The following is a 15,916-nucleotide window of genomic DNA, read 5'->3' as shown; positions in this document are numbered from 1 at the left end:
GGAATGAAGATATTTGAATCTGAATAGTGAGTTAATGATTCAATTAGTTTTTCACTTTGTTAAACTACATTAATCCTTCTTTACCAGGTCCCCATATTGAAGCCCTTTGAAAAGAAAAATGCAAAGGATCTTAAGAAGAAAAATTCTAAGAGCCAGAACCTTTTAAAATCAATAATGCTCCCCAAATACATGCTGCCTATTGGAAACGATAGGGACACTGGGTTGGTATTGTTTTAGAGATCTCAAGACTTGAATAGGGATGGTTCCAGTGGTCATACAGTAGTGATGAAGTAGTTCCTATTCAAAGGAGGCTTACAAAATATGGCCTCTATTTTTAAACCATAAGAGGAGTCAGTTATTTAAAGTTAATGGGGGGGGGGGAGGAAGAAAAGACAACAACTGAGGGGATTTGAAACTAGAGGACGACATCCTATAATCAGAATACTTTGAAAATAAATAATTTGTAAATCGGAAAGGCAAAAGTGACAGCATTGAGAATGGCTTTACTTTTTCATTTGTTTTGTTTTTTACATTCTGTTCTGCATTACCTCTTTAAATTTATAAAATAAACCCAGAGATTTAAAACCTCAAGCTTAGATGATCATTGTGATTTTTGTCCTTATAGTCATCATATCAAGCATTTTATTAAATATTCAGATTTACCTGATGTTTCTTTAACAAGTGAAAAGGAAGGCCCTATGTTGAGTACTTACAGTTTAATAGATGTCAAATTGATTCACTAAATATATTAGAGGCATGAAAAGAAATGGAAAATTACTAAAGAAAATTACCCACAGGATAGTGAAACACAACCAAGGCAGTCTAATGATATGGCATCAAATTGCCAGTTGTAATTAAGTAAGATTCTGAATTTTTAACAGAAATGGGTTTTATTTCAAATATAAATCAAATATTCAAACTGTGTTAACAAAGATAATGGTAATAGTCTGTTGAAATCTTCTTTAGGTTGGTTACTTTTAAATTAGGCTATGATTGCCTCTATGTTTATGTGTAAATATATGTCATAGACAAACATTTGCTTTAGTATATTAATCTTTTTTTCAGTGAAATTCTGATAGTATAAATTATTTCCTAAGTGATGATTTCAGTTAACTGGTCTATAGGTCAGCTTAGTCCAGTTCTAAATTATCATAATGGGGACAATGACTGTTTTTGGTAATGTGCAGACAGCAAATGAATTTAGTGGACAGAGGGGAGAGAGAGAGAGAGAGAGAGAGAGAGAGAGAGAGAGGAGGAACTAAGGAAGGGAGGAAGGGAAGGAGGGAGGGAGGGAGGCAGAGAGAGAGAGAAAATCATGTTAAGTTACATGCTCTGAATAACAAGAACATTTACTTGTTAAAGGAGGCTTTTTTTTTTTTTTTAAACTATTAGCTGGAATATCAGAAGCTCTTTTGAATCCAGCCATTTTTACAGTGCTTTTCAGTATGATTTTCATATACGCTGTATGATTTGAGTGAGAAAGTATTTTGTATTCCATGAGGCTACCAAGATATTAAATGATGCTTCGTAAGTATAAAGGTAGAGCCAGGGAGGAAGGCCCAAAATGCAAATGAGGGAATTGAGTGAAAAGAAAAACAATTTAGGTGAAATTAGATTCAAATATGCTTCATGATTGACACAGATAAAAGAAATGGTGCCTCTGATTTTATAAAACTGGGGATTATGGTCATGGACTACAGAGCATAGACTCTGAAGCCTGCCATCTTGGTGAATATTGAGCAAGTTATTTAAACACTCTGTGACTTGTTTTCATCATCTTTAATGTGAAGACAATTATAATTCTACATCCTAGACCTGCTCTGAGTGTAGAATGAGATTACGAATGTGAAGTTCTTAGCTCAGTGTCACAACTTATCGACTGTTCAATAAATGTCAGCTCTTATTATCTAGCTTTTCTCAGACTAAATATACCATGTGAATTTCTCGTTTTAGGGTTGAAAGTTATGACTCCAATTGGACACACATTGAATGAGTGGGGGAAGATATTTGAGAGAATTCAGTGGAAAGTTCTGGGAATCATTATCAAATATATAAAGATGGCAGGTACAAGCTCTAAAGTTAGCTATTATAAAATTATGTTACTTCATTTGTTAGGAAATAAATTATTCTAATTTTTGCAATACATTCAGAACTCTTTTCATATCATTGTTTCAACAACTTTTTTTATTCTTTAAAATTTCACTTTTTTTTTTTTAATACAAGCCAATGGGTTAATGAGTGACTTTAGAAATTCAGCTCTGTGCAAACTCTAATCCAGATGAAAGCCTTTTTTTTTTTTTCTTTAATGAATAAGTTTGGAAGGTTAATCTAAAACTCAGCTAATGCATGTGTTTTTTAAAATACTTTTTATTTTTTAATTATTGTTTCATGTTTTAAATTAGAGTTGACATATAATATTATATTAGTTTCATGCATACAACATAGTGATTACACATTTATATTACTTATGAGGTGATCACCCTGATAAATCTAGTACCCATCTGACACCGTACACAGTTATTATACTAATATTGACTATATTCCTTACGCTATACTTTACATCCTCATGATGATTTCGTAACTGCCAATTTGCACTGAATTCCCTCCCCTTTCTCACTCAATCCCCAACCCCACTCCCAGCTGGCAACTATCAAAAAGTTCTCTGTATCTATGAGCTTGTGTATGTTTTATTTGTTTGTTTATCCTGTTCTCTTGATTCCACATATAAGTGAAATCATACTGCATTTGTCTCTCTCTGTCTGACTTACTTCACTCAGCATATTACCCTCTAGGCCCATCCACGTTGTTGTGGATGACAAGATTTCATTCTTTTTTATGGCTGAGTAATATTCCATTGTATATATCATGTTTCCCCCAAAATAAGACCTAGCCAGACAATCAGCTCTAATGCATCTTTTAGAGAAAAAATTAATATAAGACTTGGTATTATATTATGTTATACTATATTATTATATTATATTACATTACATTATATTATATAAGATCAGATCTTATATTAAAGTAAGGCCGAGTCTTATATTAATTTTTACTCCAAAAGACGCATTAGAGCTGATTGTCCGGCTAGCTCTTTTTTTCGGGGAAAAGGGGTATGTACCACTTCTTGCTTATCCATTCAGCCACTGATGGACACCCAGATTGCCTCCATATCTTGGCTATTGTAAATACTGCTTCAATGATCACAGGAAAGGATGCACATGTCCCTTTGAATTAGTGTTTTGGGTTTCTTCGAATAAATACCCAGAAGTGGGATTACTGGGTCCTTCTTTGCCTCTTGTTATAGTCTTTGTTTTAAAGTCTATTTTGTCTGGTATAAGTATTGTTACCCCAGCTTTTTTTTTTTTTTTTTTTCCATTTTCATAAAGTATCTTCTTTAAAAAATATTTTCCTATATGTCCTTATAAACCCACTGACTATAATTGCCAAGTTAACTATGTGCTACAATCATTTTTTTCTCCACTGATCACCCTTTTCTATATCATCCATTGTATAAAACTGACTAGGAATCTATGTTCCCCCTTTTTCCTGGCTCAAATATGGTTTATTACACTCCATTTTGCCTCATAACAGCTTTTTGGGGATCAAGCTACTTTTCTTTCTGATCCCAAAACCTAGCGTAAGATGAGTAAGCTACATGTCTTTGATCCCTACAGAGCAATTAGGCTTCAAAAAATTGGGTCCTGTTATTCTATCAATGTAGTATGTAGAGCTTATTTTATAACACACGGTTCCAACAAATCTTACCAAAGTATTCCCCAGAAACTCCAGTGCCAAACATTTACAACTTTCACCAAATTAATAATCCTTAGCTTCTTTAAGAAAACAATTAGAAATGTGGAACTGATTAACTTGCAATAGGTTTTTATCAAAGTGACTTTAACAAAGGCTGACTACTTTCTCTTGGATGGAAAAATTTTTTTAAAAGAACACTGGAAACAAAACAAAGGGTACAAAATCTATAATTGCGAATGTTCTTTGAAACACTGTAATACTTCATCAAAAGTTAACTTTTGTTAGTACTACCACTTGCTAAACATTAAATCATCCTGAAGAGTTTTACAAACAATGTGAATGTTGAATATTTGTGCTTGGGTTATTATTTTTTTTTCCCCCAAGGCACTTCACATCTCCCACTAACCTATCCCAGATTAAAACAGTTAAAAACAAACAAACAAACAAACAAACAAACAAACAAAAAACACAGGCCCAACCGTCTTTTTCAAAAAGAAGAACCACATTCTTTCATTACTGCAAAGTGATGCTCTCAGGATTAAGGGGAAAAGGCAAAGGAAAGGCAAAAGCTGATAATTACAGTTGAGAGCTCAGAAATTTTCCTTTCTTCAGGCCTTTGCAATCATAGTTATGGTTCCAAATATTAAAAGAGCATCAGTCACACCTGTAAATAGCAGAAGCCTTCCAGTCTAACGCTGAAATCATCATTTACTCAAAAACATCCCACGTACAAAAACTCTGTCATACCTTTTTTTCTCATTGGCCTCTGAATCGTACCCTGGAAGGAGGCTTTGCCGACAAGGTTGCTACCCCTGCTTTAGTGCTTACTAGGTGAGCATTCGTAGTTGTGACTTTTCTAACAAAAACATAATCTGCTTATATTTCAGGAATGCCTCTTCAGCATTTTTTTTATTTTTTTAATCCCTGCCTATTTTGGACTTCTATAAGTCTAGCAAGTTATTTGATTGGAGTGTATATGCTCAAGTCTGATCTTTTCCATGGGGCCAGTGGTAATTAATTCTCCTTTATAAATAATCCTTTAGAGCAAGACATTGATGAAGAACAGCAGGCAGCCCTTCTACCAATTGAGTTTATGCCTCATTTCTTTAAAACATGTTGTCTTCACAAATTATGTTTTCTGGTATTAACATATTCTACACCCTGTTGAATATTTAGTTGAATTCTTTTCTTCCTAGACTTAAAAACTTACATTGCCTAGCAATGAAAAAATTGGGCCCAGGCATAGCAGGCACTTATCTTTGTGTACAAGCCCATGTGTTGGAGCAGTGTGGCATGTGTGCATTGCTTGAAAGAACTGAAGTGGGGGTGGATGGAGAGGTGAGCAAAGCAAGATGTTTTTCAATGCCGTTCTCAAATTCCATTTGGAAAGCATTTTATTTCTTCTTAATTTTGAACCTAAAGCACATGTTCCTCCTTACCACCAGATAAGACTGACCCCAAAAGGGTAAGCATCATCAAGGACTGCACTTTATAAAAATTCAAAGGTCATGTGAAGTTAAAGATCCATCACAGTCCTTGAGGAAGAGAAGAAAGTGGGACAGAAGGTGAGAGGGAGGGTGTTAGTAATGCATACAAAGCACTTTGAAGATGAAAAGCTCTAACGAGTGTTAATGATGATGATAGCCACAATAACACACTCTTCAACATTTAGTTAGCTACCTCCTCCACAACATTTTTGGGTTGTGAGATAAAACGCTATTGATTAAAAAAAAAAATTTGCACATTGGTTGAAGAAGGAAAATTAGATGTGCTTAAATCATTAATATATATCCAAGCTAAAGTCTCAAGGACCCTTAATGTTCAGCTTCAAAGAAGTAAGATAAGCAAGGCCCACACTTGATAAAAGGCAAGTACAGCAACCGTACTCCTACTCACTCCACCAAAGTTGCAAGGAATGAGGGTAACATTTATCATATTTTGTCTATAAAAATATTTTATTATTTTTATGGAAGAACATGAGTTTCTTTATATAAATGATTCTTATGCCATTTATAATTTAAAATAATTTAAAATGATATGCTTTTTATCATTTATTAATTTTAGCCATTTACCAAAGTTCCCACTGTAGGATTAGCCTGTAGGATTGTTACTAACTTATCATTGGTAGGATCGTGTCTATTGTAAGATTGCTGCAGGATTTAAGAACTAATTATATGTATTAAAAAAGGCCTATTATCATTAAGTTCAAATATGCATGTAAAAAAAGTAAGTTAATAAAACTCTCTTAAATTAATGAGTTAAATTTAAAAAAATAGTTGTTTAGTTCAATAAACTTAAAACTTAGCTTACTTTTTAAACTCACAATTTTTCTACTGACTTGTAATAAAAAATTAAATTTTAATGGTAATGCTTATTAACTAATTTTACTTCTGAATTAAGTGTTTTGAGTATATGAGTATACTCTATTAGGTAATTTACAACTAAAGTAATTTCTGTAAGAATATTTAAATATATATATATATATATATATATATATATATATATATATATATATACATACATATATATACACACACACACATTAGCAGGAAAAGAGGGAATGATTTTTTCCTGGTTTTGATAATTGCTTTCATGAAGAGGGACATCCATTAGTGGAATACACATGGTGTCCTCTCCCCTTCCCCCCCAAACTTACATGCAAAAGTTGGTAGGGTACGGTGTGACGCAGTAAACTTCTATTGAGCGAAACTGGTCACAGCAAAATAGCTAATTCCATGATGAGGACTTTATCATATGGGTTTCTATGGCTTGATCCTGACCTTCATGGATGTAGCCTCCTATGTGCTCAAGCTCTTCAGGAACCTTTGCAGACCCAGAGGCCCCAATATGTTTCAAGGCACAGATCTATAGGTCTTTCTTTACAGGTCTTTATGCATTGATGTATGGTAGACAATTTATTAATTTAAAACCACAAAGATGTTAAGTTCTATGTTTGAAACAAAGCACAGATGAGGTTCTAGAATTAAGTTGTTAGTATTGGGCATACGAAAATGTAGGCAGTACAAAGAGGAAATGGAAATCAAGGGTTTCTCAATATATGGGTGGAGAAAGGAAGGCACCTCAGAGAGGATCTGCCATCATTGCAAAGTTATAAACCTTGCAAGATATCTTCCAATACCACTCTCAGAGAGAGGATACATGCTTAGATGGAATTTTTCCCAGACAGTGGAACAGAAATAATGCAAAAATTAACATATTGCACAGAGAATTCTCTTAATAAATTTGCAGGCAATTAACAAAGACTGACTGGCTATGAGGCTATAACCAGGAAGGTCCTACTTCACTCACACTTCTGAATCTTTGTTACATCTTTGGGAACATATGTACTGTACTCTAGGAATATAATTGTATCTTGAATAATCACTATGGAGGCTGGGGAATGGCTTCCTTTGAGATCAGTGCTACCGTCATCTTACAAATTTCATTAACTTATTGGAGTCTATAAAACATGTGCTGTATTAGAGATTTGGCACTGAGCTAATTTAACTTCTGAAATCTTTAAAGAAGCACATTTGGGTTTTCTGGCTAAGATGGCAGAGTAGGTAAACACTGTGTTCACCTCCTCTCATGACCACATCAAAATTAAAACTAAACTATAGAACAACCATCATGGAGAATCACCTGAAGTCTAGTTGAACTGAAACAGTGCAACTAAAGACATTCAGAAGAACCCATCTTGAGACAGGTAGGAGGGGCAAAGATGTGGAATGGGTTGGTCCTACACCAGCATATGACCATTAAAAATTGAGAAAGATATCTTAGCTGAGGAGGTTCTCCCTGCTCCCAGAGGAGTGAGGGGTCCCAACCCCACCCCCGGCTCCCCAGCGCAGGATGTCAGTGCTGGGAAGAGAAGTTTCCATAATTTCTGGCTGTGAAAACCAGTGGAGATTCTGGCTGTGAGACAGAGAGTGGCTGGAGTGCCCGGTGATCTTCTTAACAGGCCTGCATATGGACTTATTCACCAATGGACTCACTGACTCTGAACTCCAGTGCTGGGGCAGTAGCTCATAAGTCATCAGAGACATATGGGGAGGAACTGAGTTGTCTAGCTGAGAGCTGAAGGGACAGCTTTCTCTCAGATGGAGGAGCTGGCAGAAGCTCCTCCTTGTTTTTTTTTTTGTTGAGCCTTCTACCATTCAGGCATACTGATGCAGTAGTTGGCTGCTATATCTGAATCTCCATCAACCTGGCTAACACCTTTATGTTCACCCCACTCTGGTGCTTCCCTGAGACGCCACCCCACCCAACTTCCAGTGACTTTTCTGTACATGCTGCAGACTTTCCTAAAATTCTCAGAGGTTCACAAAATGCAAACAAGCAGCATCTGGCTATTGCATGTCCTATACCTCTGGCTGAGCAGCCCTAAGCCCAACACTAGCAAAATCAGCTTCAGTTCATGGCTTGGACTCTTGGGGCACTTCCAAGCCCAGTGCAGTTGGCAGCCATCTGCAGATTGCTTTGTGGCTCATGCCAGGTAGTACCAGGCAGGGCACAGACTGTGGCTGATCTTGGCCGATGGTGAGGCCCCTCCCAGGAGATCCTGGGGCTGGCACACCCAGTGGTCAGCTTTGGACAGAGCCAGAGCATCACCTGGCTGCCTCCAAGGATGACAAACACAAAGAGCAACCTGGGCTGGCACCAGAGTCCAGCTAAAGTGAATCCTGCTTCAGAGGTTCAGCCCCTGCACAACAGCTTCTCCACTGTAGTCACCAGCCAGTCCTCACAACCAATCAACCCAAGGATGAATCTCTTCCATTGATGTGCAAACAGCAACCATGTCGCAAATATAATAAGAGGGCACACACAATCCACACAGGGCCACACCTGGAGCATCCAGCTCATGTGACCAGGGAGACTGTGTCTCTGGGTCCCATGGGACACCTACTACATAAGGCCACTCTACTAAGACTGGGAGGCATAGCAGCCCTACTTAATACATAAAACAAACACAAGGAGGCAGCCAGAATAGGGAGACAAAGAAACTTTTCCCTAATGAAAGAACAAAACAAAGCTCCAGAAAAAGAACTGAGCAAAATGGAGACAAGCAATCTACTAGATGCAGAGTTCAAAATAATGGTTATAAGGATGCTCAGTGATCTCAGGGAGAACTTCAACAAAGAGATAGGAAACAAAAATGGAGATAAGAAGGAACAAAACAGAAATAAAGAATATAATAACTGAAAGAATACATTAGCTTAGATGAAGCAAAGGACCAAATCAGTGATTTAGAAGTTAAGGTAGCAGAAAACAACCAATCAGAACAGCTAAAAGAAACTTAAAAAAAAAAAAAAAGTGAGGCGAGTTTAAGGGGCCTCTGGGACAAGATAAAACATACCAATATTTGCATTGTAGGGACATCATAAGGAAGAGAGAAAAAGACAGGAATTGAAAACCTATTTGAGGAAAAAATGATGCAAAACTTCCCTAACCTGGCAAAGGAAATAGATATATAAGCCCTGGAGTTCCAAACAAGATAAACCCAAAGAGGCCCACAGGAAGATACATTATAATTAAAACGCCAAAGTTTAAAGACAAAGAAAGAATGTAAAATGCAGCAAGAGAAAAGCAGTTAGTTTTGTACAAGGGAGCCCCCATAAGACTGTCAGCTGATTTCTCAACAGAAACTTTGCAGGCTGGAAGGGATTTGCACAATGTAGTCAAAGTGACGAAAAGAAAGGACATACAACCAAGATTACTTCTACCCAGCAACGATATCATTTAGAATTGAAGGACAGATAAAGACAAGAAAAAGCTAAAGGATTTCATAGCCACCAAACCAGTATTACAAGGAATCTTAGAGGGATTTCTTTAAGATGGAAAAAAAAAATCAAAACTATGAATACTAAAATGTCAATAACTACATATCTGTCAACAATTATTTTAAATGTAAATACGTTAAATGCTTCAATAAAAAGATAGGGTGGTTGAATGGATAAGAAAACAAAATCCTTACGTATGCTGCCTACAAGAGATTCACTTCAGATCAGAAGACACACACAGAGTGAAAGTGAAAGGAAAGAAAAAGATATTTCATGAAAATGGAAGCAAACAAACAAAATAAGAAATAACAAAACCCTGCTGTGGTAGCAATATTTATAGCAGACAAAATAGAATTTAAAACAAAGGTTATAACAAAAGATAAAGAGGTCCCAGTAATCCCACTTCTGGGTATTATCAGAAGAAACCCAAAGTGCTACTTTGAGGAAATGTGTGCATCCATATATTCATTGCAGCACTGTTTACAATAGCCAAGATGTGGTGGCAGCCTGGGTGTCCATCAATGAATGACTGAATAAAGAGGAGGTGGTACATATATACAATGGAATATTGCTCAGCCATGGAAGGGAATGGGTTCTTGCCATCTGCAGTGACATGGATGGACCTAGAGGGTATTGTGCTGAGTGGAGTATATCAGACAGAGAAAAAGAGATGCAATGTGATTTTATTTACATGTGGAATCTAAAAACAAAGTAAATAAACAAACAAAAGAGAAACAAGCTCATAGATACAGAGGACATTTTGATGTTTGCCAGATAAGAGGGGTGTTGGTAGGCTTGGTGGAAAAGGGGAAGGGATGAAGAAATATAAATTGGTTGTTACCTAGTAGTCATGGGGATATAGAGTATAGCATAAAGAATATAGTCAATAATATAGTAATAACTATGCATGGTGTCAGCTGAGTACTAGATTTATCCACGTGATAGATGGGAGGGGGGTTGAGGGGCAGGGAGAAAAAGGTAAAGTAATTAAGAAGTACAAATTGGTAGTTACACAATAGTGATGGGGTTGTAAAGTAAAGCATAGGGAATATAGTCAATAATATGGTAATAACTATGTATAATGCCACTTGGGTACTAGACTAGTTAGGGGGATCACTTTTTAAATTATATAAATGTCTGGTGGAAATGCAGATTGGTGCAGCCACTATGGAAGGCAGTGTGGAGTTTCCTCAAAAAATTAAGAATAGAATTACCATATGACGCAGCAGTCCCTCTCTGGGGAATATACTCCAAAAATCTGAAAACATTTATCTGTAAAGATATATGTGCTCTGATGTTCATTGCAGCTTTATTAACCGTGGCCTAGATATGGAAACAACAAAAATGTCCTTCGATTGATGCTTAGATAAAGAAGATTAGTATATATGCACAATGAAATACTATTCTGCCATAAGAAAAGACGAAATAGTGCTATTTGTAACAACATGGATGGATCTTGAGATTATTATGCTCAGTGAAATAAGTCAGTCAGACAGAAAAAGTCGAGAACGATGTGATTTCACTGATATGTGGGATATAAAACTGAAAGCAACAAAGGAACAAGATAAACAAATAAACAAAACCTCACAGACACAGACAATAGTTTAGTGGTTATCAGACGATAAGGGGGAAGGAGGATGGTAGGTAAGGGTAAAGGGGATCAAATATATGGTGATGGAAGGAGAACTGACTCTGGGTGGTGAGCACACAATGTGATATACAGATGATGTATTACAGAATTGTACACTTGAAACCTATGTAACTTTACTAACCATTGTCACACCAATAAACTTTAATTGAAAAAAATTATGTAAATGTCTAACCACTCATCTGTACATCTGTAATTAACATAAAATAATATTGAATGTCAATGGCAATTGAAAAATTAAAAAGTGGGGGAAGGTGAAAGGGAATAAAAGATTCAAATTTCCAAGTATAAAACAAATACGTCATGGGGATGTAATTTACAATATAGGCAATATAGTTAACAATATTGTCATAGCATGGTATAGTGTCAGATCGTTGCTGAAGTTATGATGGTGATCACTTCTTTAGGTACACAAATGTTGTATAAGTATGGTGTACACCTGAAACTCAAGTAATATTGTATGTTAGCTATATTTTAATAATAAAGATCTGAAGAAAAAAAAAAAAGAAGCACATTTATTCCCATAGAAGATGCCATAGTGGCCAAAGAAACTTGAACTCCCCCTACGCATCAGGAATCCCTGTGGCTGAAATAGGACAATAATAAAATGTATGTGGTGGGGGAAGGGAGTGTGATATACTTTTAGCTCATAAGAGAAAAGTATTCGATTTCATATTTTAGTCCCCTTTGGTCTTTGAACTTGGTCTTACCAGTGGTTTCTAAACTTGATCTCTTTTAGAATGAGAGAAAGAAAAGTGTTTTATTTAAACATAGTGCTTCTATTTGTTTCTGACATATTTTTGAAGGAGTTTATTCATGTAATTATGGGAATATTTCTATGACATTATATTTCATATTGCAGAATCTCTGAAGAAATATAATGGATATGTGAAAAGATACAATTTGAGATAGGAAATAGAGTCACATACTTCATTTTAGCATTGGGTACACAGGGGTCTTGCAGTTGATTTAATGTACAGTTTAAAACTATTTAAAGCTCTTTTCGGGGCAAAATCTTTATTTTCTAATATATATTCCCCAAGAGAACACCTAGAAAAGTAGTGGTTTGTTTGGACCCAAAGAGGTAACAATAGGCCTGTCCTGATATCCTGTTGGTCTCCATTAGATCCCCAGTACAATGGGTCCTCCTTGAGAGATAATAGACTAAATGATACAATAGTGTAACCAATGGGTTAAATTGGGATAACCTAATGAGAGATACATTTAGTCCCCATCCTAAGAGATCCTTTTAAGAGACATATATTAGCATAAGCCTCCTGGTTTCTCTACCTCCTCCCTCAACCCTTCCCTGGGGCAGAGGGGAGACTTATTAGATCTAACTGGTAAAAAGAAAAAGTGGCCAGGTCACTCCTCTCTTCCCTTTTTTGGGGGAGTGAGCTACCCACAGGGAACTTGCTCTCCTACACCACACACTGGGACCCTTCAGTAGTGGAGGGCCCAGGGAGAATTGGGGAAGCAAGCCTAACTGATGTTCAGCATTAGGGGGATAAATGATGCTGCTTGTATGTCACCTTCTCTAATCTCAGCTTTACCAGTAATGGAGGATTCTTTTCCCCCATCTTTCTTATTTTCTTGCTCTATGTCTCATTTGCTTTGAGCCCAGGTGAAGAAGAAGTGTATTATTATTGGGGCCCCCAAACCTCCTATATTCTGTATGTCATATTGAAGATGTTACGGATCTTGCACTTATAGACAGTAACAAAGCTAAGGTAGGAAGCGTGTTTCTTGGGTTTGACATTAATAAATGGTTTTGTCTGCCAAATCTATGAAATGGATTAATGTGAAGTTTAGAAATATATCTATTACAAAGAGAAGAAGATTACTTAGTATAGGGTTTTAAAAAATGGCAAAATTATTAGCTGCAAGAGAAGTTGAATGGCTTCCTCTGATTATATTTCATTTAATGGTTTTCTTTCCAATATATGAAAATTAGATATTGTGAAGAAATTAATTCTCCAGGTGTAGTTTTACAAAGTTAGGCTAAAAAGCAAATCACTTAATGGAATATTTTGGTACCGTTACCCCTCCTTCCCCAGTTTCTTCTCTCACCACAAACACACACATAATATTAATATTAGCTAGTGGTTATTGAGTACTGACCATGTTCAGGACAACATTTTAAGTGCTTATAGATTTATCATTTCACTAATTATCACAATGTTTCTTCATGTAGGTAACATTTACTTTTTTCAGTGAGATACCCAAGACTTCAAAAGGTTAAATAAATTGTCTGTTGTCACAAATGTGATCATTGACAGAGCCAGAATTCAAACCCAGGTTTATCTGAATCCAAAGCCCAGATACTGAACCCCTAAACCATGCTGACTTTTGAATTCTATTACCAATGAAATTAATATGTGCTATGGCTGCAGCTGAGACTTCCTGCACCACCTGTGATGTTATTTTCTCAATTTTTTTTCATTTGCATGTGTTACTGCAGAGAGTATACAACCTCTTTTGATAAAAGTGTGGATATTTACATAATATCTCAAGAGCCATTTCTTCTTCCTTCATGAAGGTTAAGATTCAATGAATTTTATCTCATGGATGAGATTTTTTTTTTTTTTTTAAGCCAGAGAAAAGCACAGCGTGCCAGTCTGAGAGAGTTAATACATTCTGTCTTTTTTCTAGAATAAATCAGACAATTGTCTTGACTAGTCTGACATAAGATCTCTTCACAAGGACATAACTGTGTAAAATGATTATACAAGAGTATCTCCTGACACAAATAGATATAATATACAAAACAAACTTTTCTAAGATTATTATAAAAGAAGTAGAATAAAATCAGGCAAAACCAACAAGACTCGGGCAAGTTGGGATCGCTCCCATTTGTTTCATAATCAAATTTGATAGAAGACTAGGTGTTAGATTAAAAATTTAACTTCACATGTTTCATCCTTTCTTGAAAATGCATTTGCTTATCATATGCAGACTAATGGTTTACATAAAAATGCAGTTTATAATGTATTATGGAATACCACTAAATGCTTTATACTCTTAAAAATGTTTCATTTTAATAATGTTATCCAACATGCATAATTTAAGCTAAATGCCTATGCTAAGCTTGTGCAGTTAATTTTGATTTAGGTTTGTCACCTCACAAAGAACACAAAACATTTTGATTTCCAAACAAAGACAATTAAAAAAAAATCTGTTATTATGTAATGTGACACATATTTCATTTTGTGCAGTGTTTGGCATGAGGTATTCCTTGTATTTATTTCCTATATTGCTTATCATAAGTCAGAAAACAGATGTTATTAAAAATTCCCAGCAACATTTTGAGGTAAGTCTTACTTACCGTAATGTATAGAAAATAAAAACTTTACCTCAGAGAGGTTACATAAAAGGATCAATGTCACACAGCTAGTTAGCATCTAAGTTGAGTCAAGAAGTGCAAATATTTACAATAGTATATGACTTCATTCACAAATTTGCTAAGGATTGAAACTCATTAAACTTTTCTTTGTAGTCTACCGTTGCTATTTTTTAATTTTATTTTTTAATTGCAGAGTTTCAATTCTCATGAGATTTTTCTTTTAGGTAAAATTTTTCTTCAGCCTTATAATCTTTCACTTGTATCCCCAGACTCCTTATAACTACTAAACTGAATTAAAGACTTGAAGCTAGATGAGATTATAGATTAAGAAGTTTGAGGATGACAAGATAAACATTTAATAAGCTTTGTCTTCAGAGTAGAATATGCAAAGCTTAAGCATGCAGAGAATGGACAACAACAAAAGCCTGTCTTTGAATGCATGTTAGTTATGGTTATAGGCGCTTACTGGTGGGGGGACACAAGCATGTTTGTGGTGGCAAGAACTGATAATGGGTTTTCTGAACTTTTGTAACTCCTGGAGAGTCCATGGCTACTTGGTCATGTTTATATAAAAATTCTATTATCTTTATAATAAAAGTTTGCTTCATTTGTATGTGTTCAGAAAAAAAAAAAAACCACATTGAAAATAATTTAATGGCTCAGAATATAAACATAATTTAAGATTCAGTTTTATAATATAATACAGCATTAAAGCAGAATTTATTATATAGCATAGTAGGTAGACAATCCCCAAACTTCAGAATTGAAAATAATTAAGTTCGAATCCTAAATTCTAACTCTCTCTGTGTTTTTAGCTATTAGAATTTGAATAAGTTACTTAATTTTTCTGGATCTGTTTTCTTACCTTAAATGTGGTTATAATAATAATTAGTCAATATTTTGTGTAAAGGTGAAAGGCTATAACAAATGTTATATCCAGAACAATACATAGACCATATTTGGGGCTCACTTGGTGTTAGTCACCTTTTCAGTGTGCATTTAGGTGGATGAAAATGGCATGATTTACTATAAGAAATTGAGTCTTGCTCAGTTTGCTGGACAGGAGCAGCTCTCCCATTATGAATTTAAGATTTACTAAACTCATAGGTATGTATGTTATTGTATAGAGAAAAGTGCTTACTTTTTTTCTTTAACATTTATGGACTGGATCATTGAAAAGGACAAGAAGTAAATGATCACTACTTATCAAAACCTGGCTGTCAACACAAAAGCTGGTTTCTAGATATAAAGTCATTCGGCAAATATTTGGTGAATGACTATTATATTCCAGACACTGCTCTACTTTCTGGAAGGGTAAAGTATTAGTAAATGTTTCTTCTCATTGATTTCATTAAGATACTGTTTTGAAAAGATACAAAGTAGATTCCTGTCATT

Source organism: Rhinolophus sinicus, linkage group LG05, assembly GCF_036562045.2.
Source record: "Rhinolophus sinicus isolate RSC01 linkage group LG05, ASM3656204v1, whole genome shotgun sequence".
Taxonomy (NCBI): Eukaryota; Metazoa; Chordata; class Mammalia; order Chiroptera; family Rhinolophidae; genus Rhinolophus; species Rhinolophus sinicus.
The sequence above is the reverse complement of the archived record's forward strand: the minus strand, read 5'-3'. Positions refer to the sequence as shown.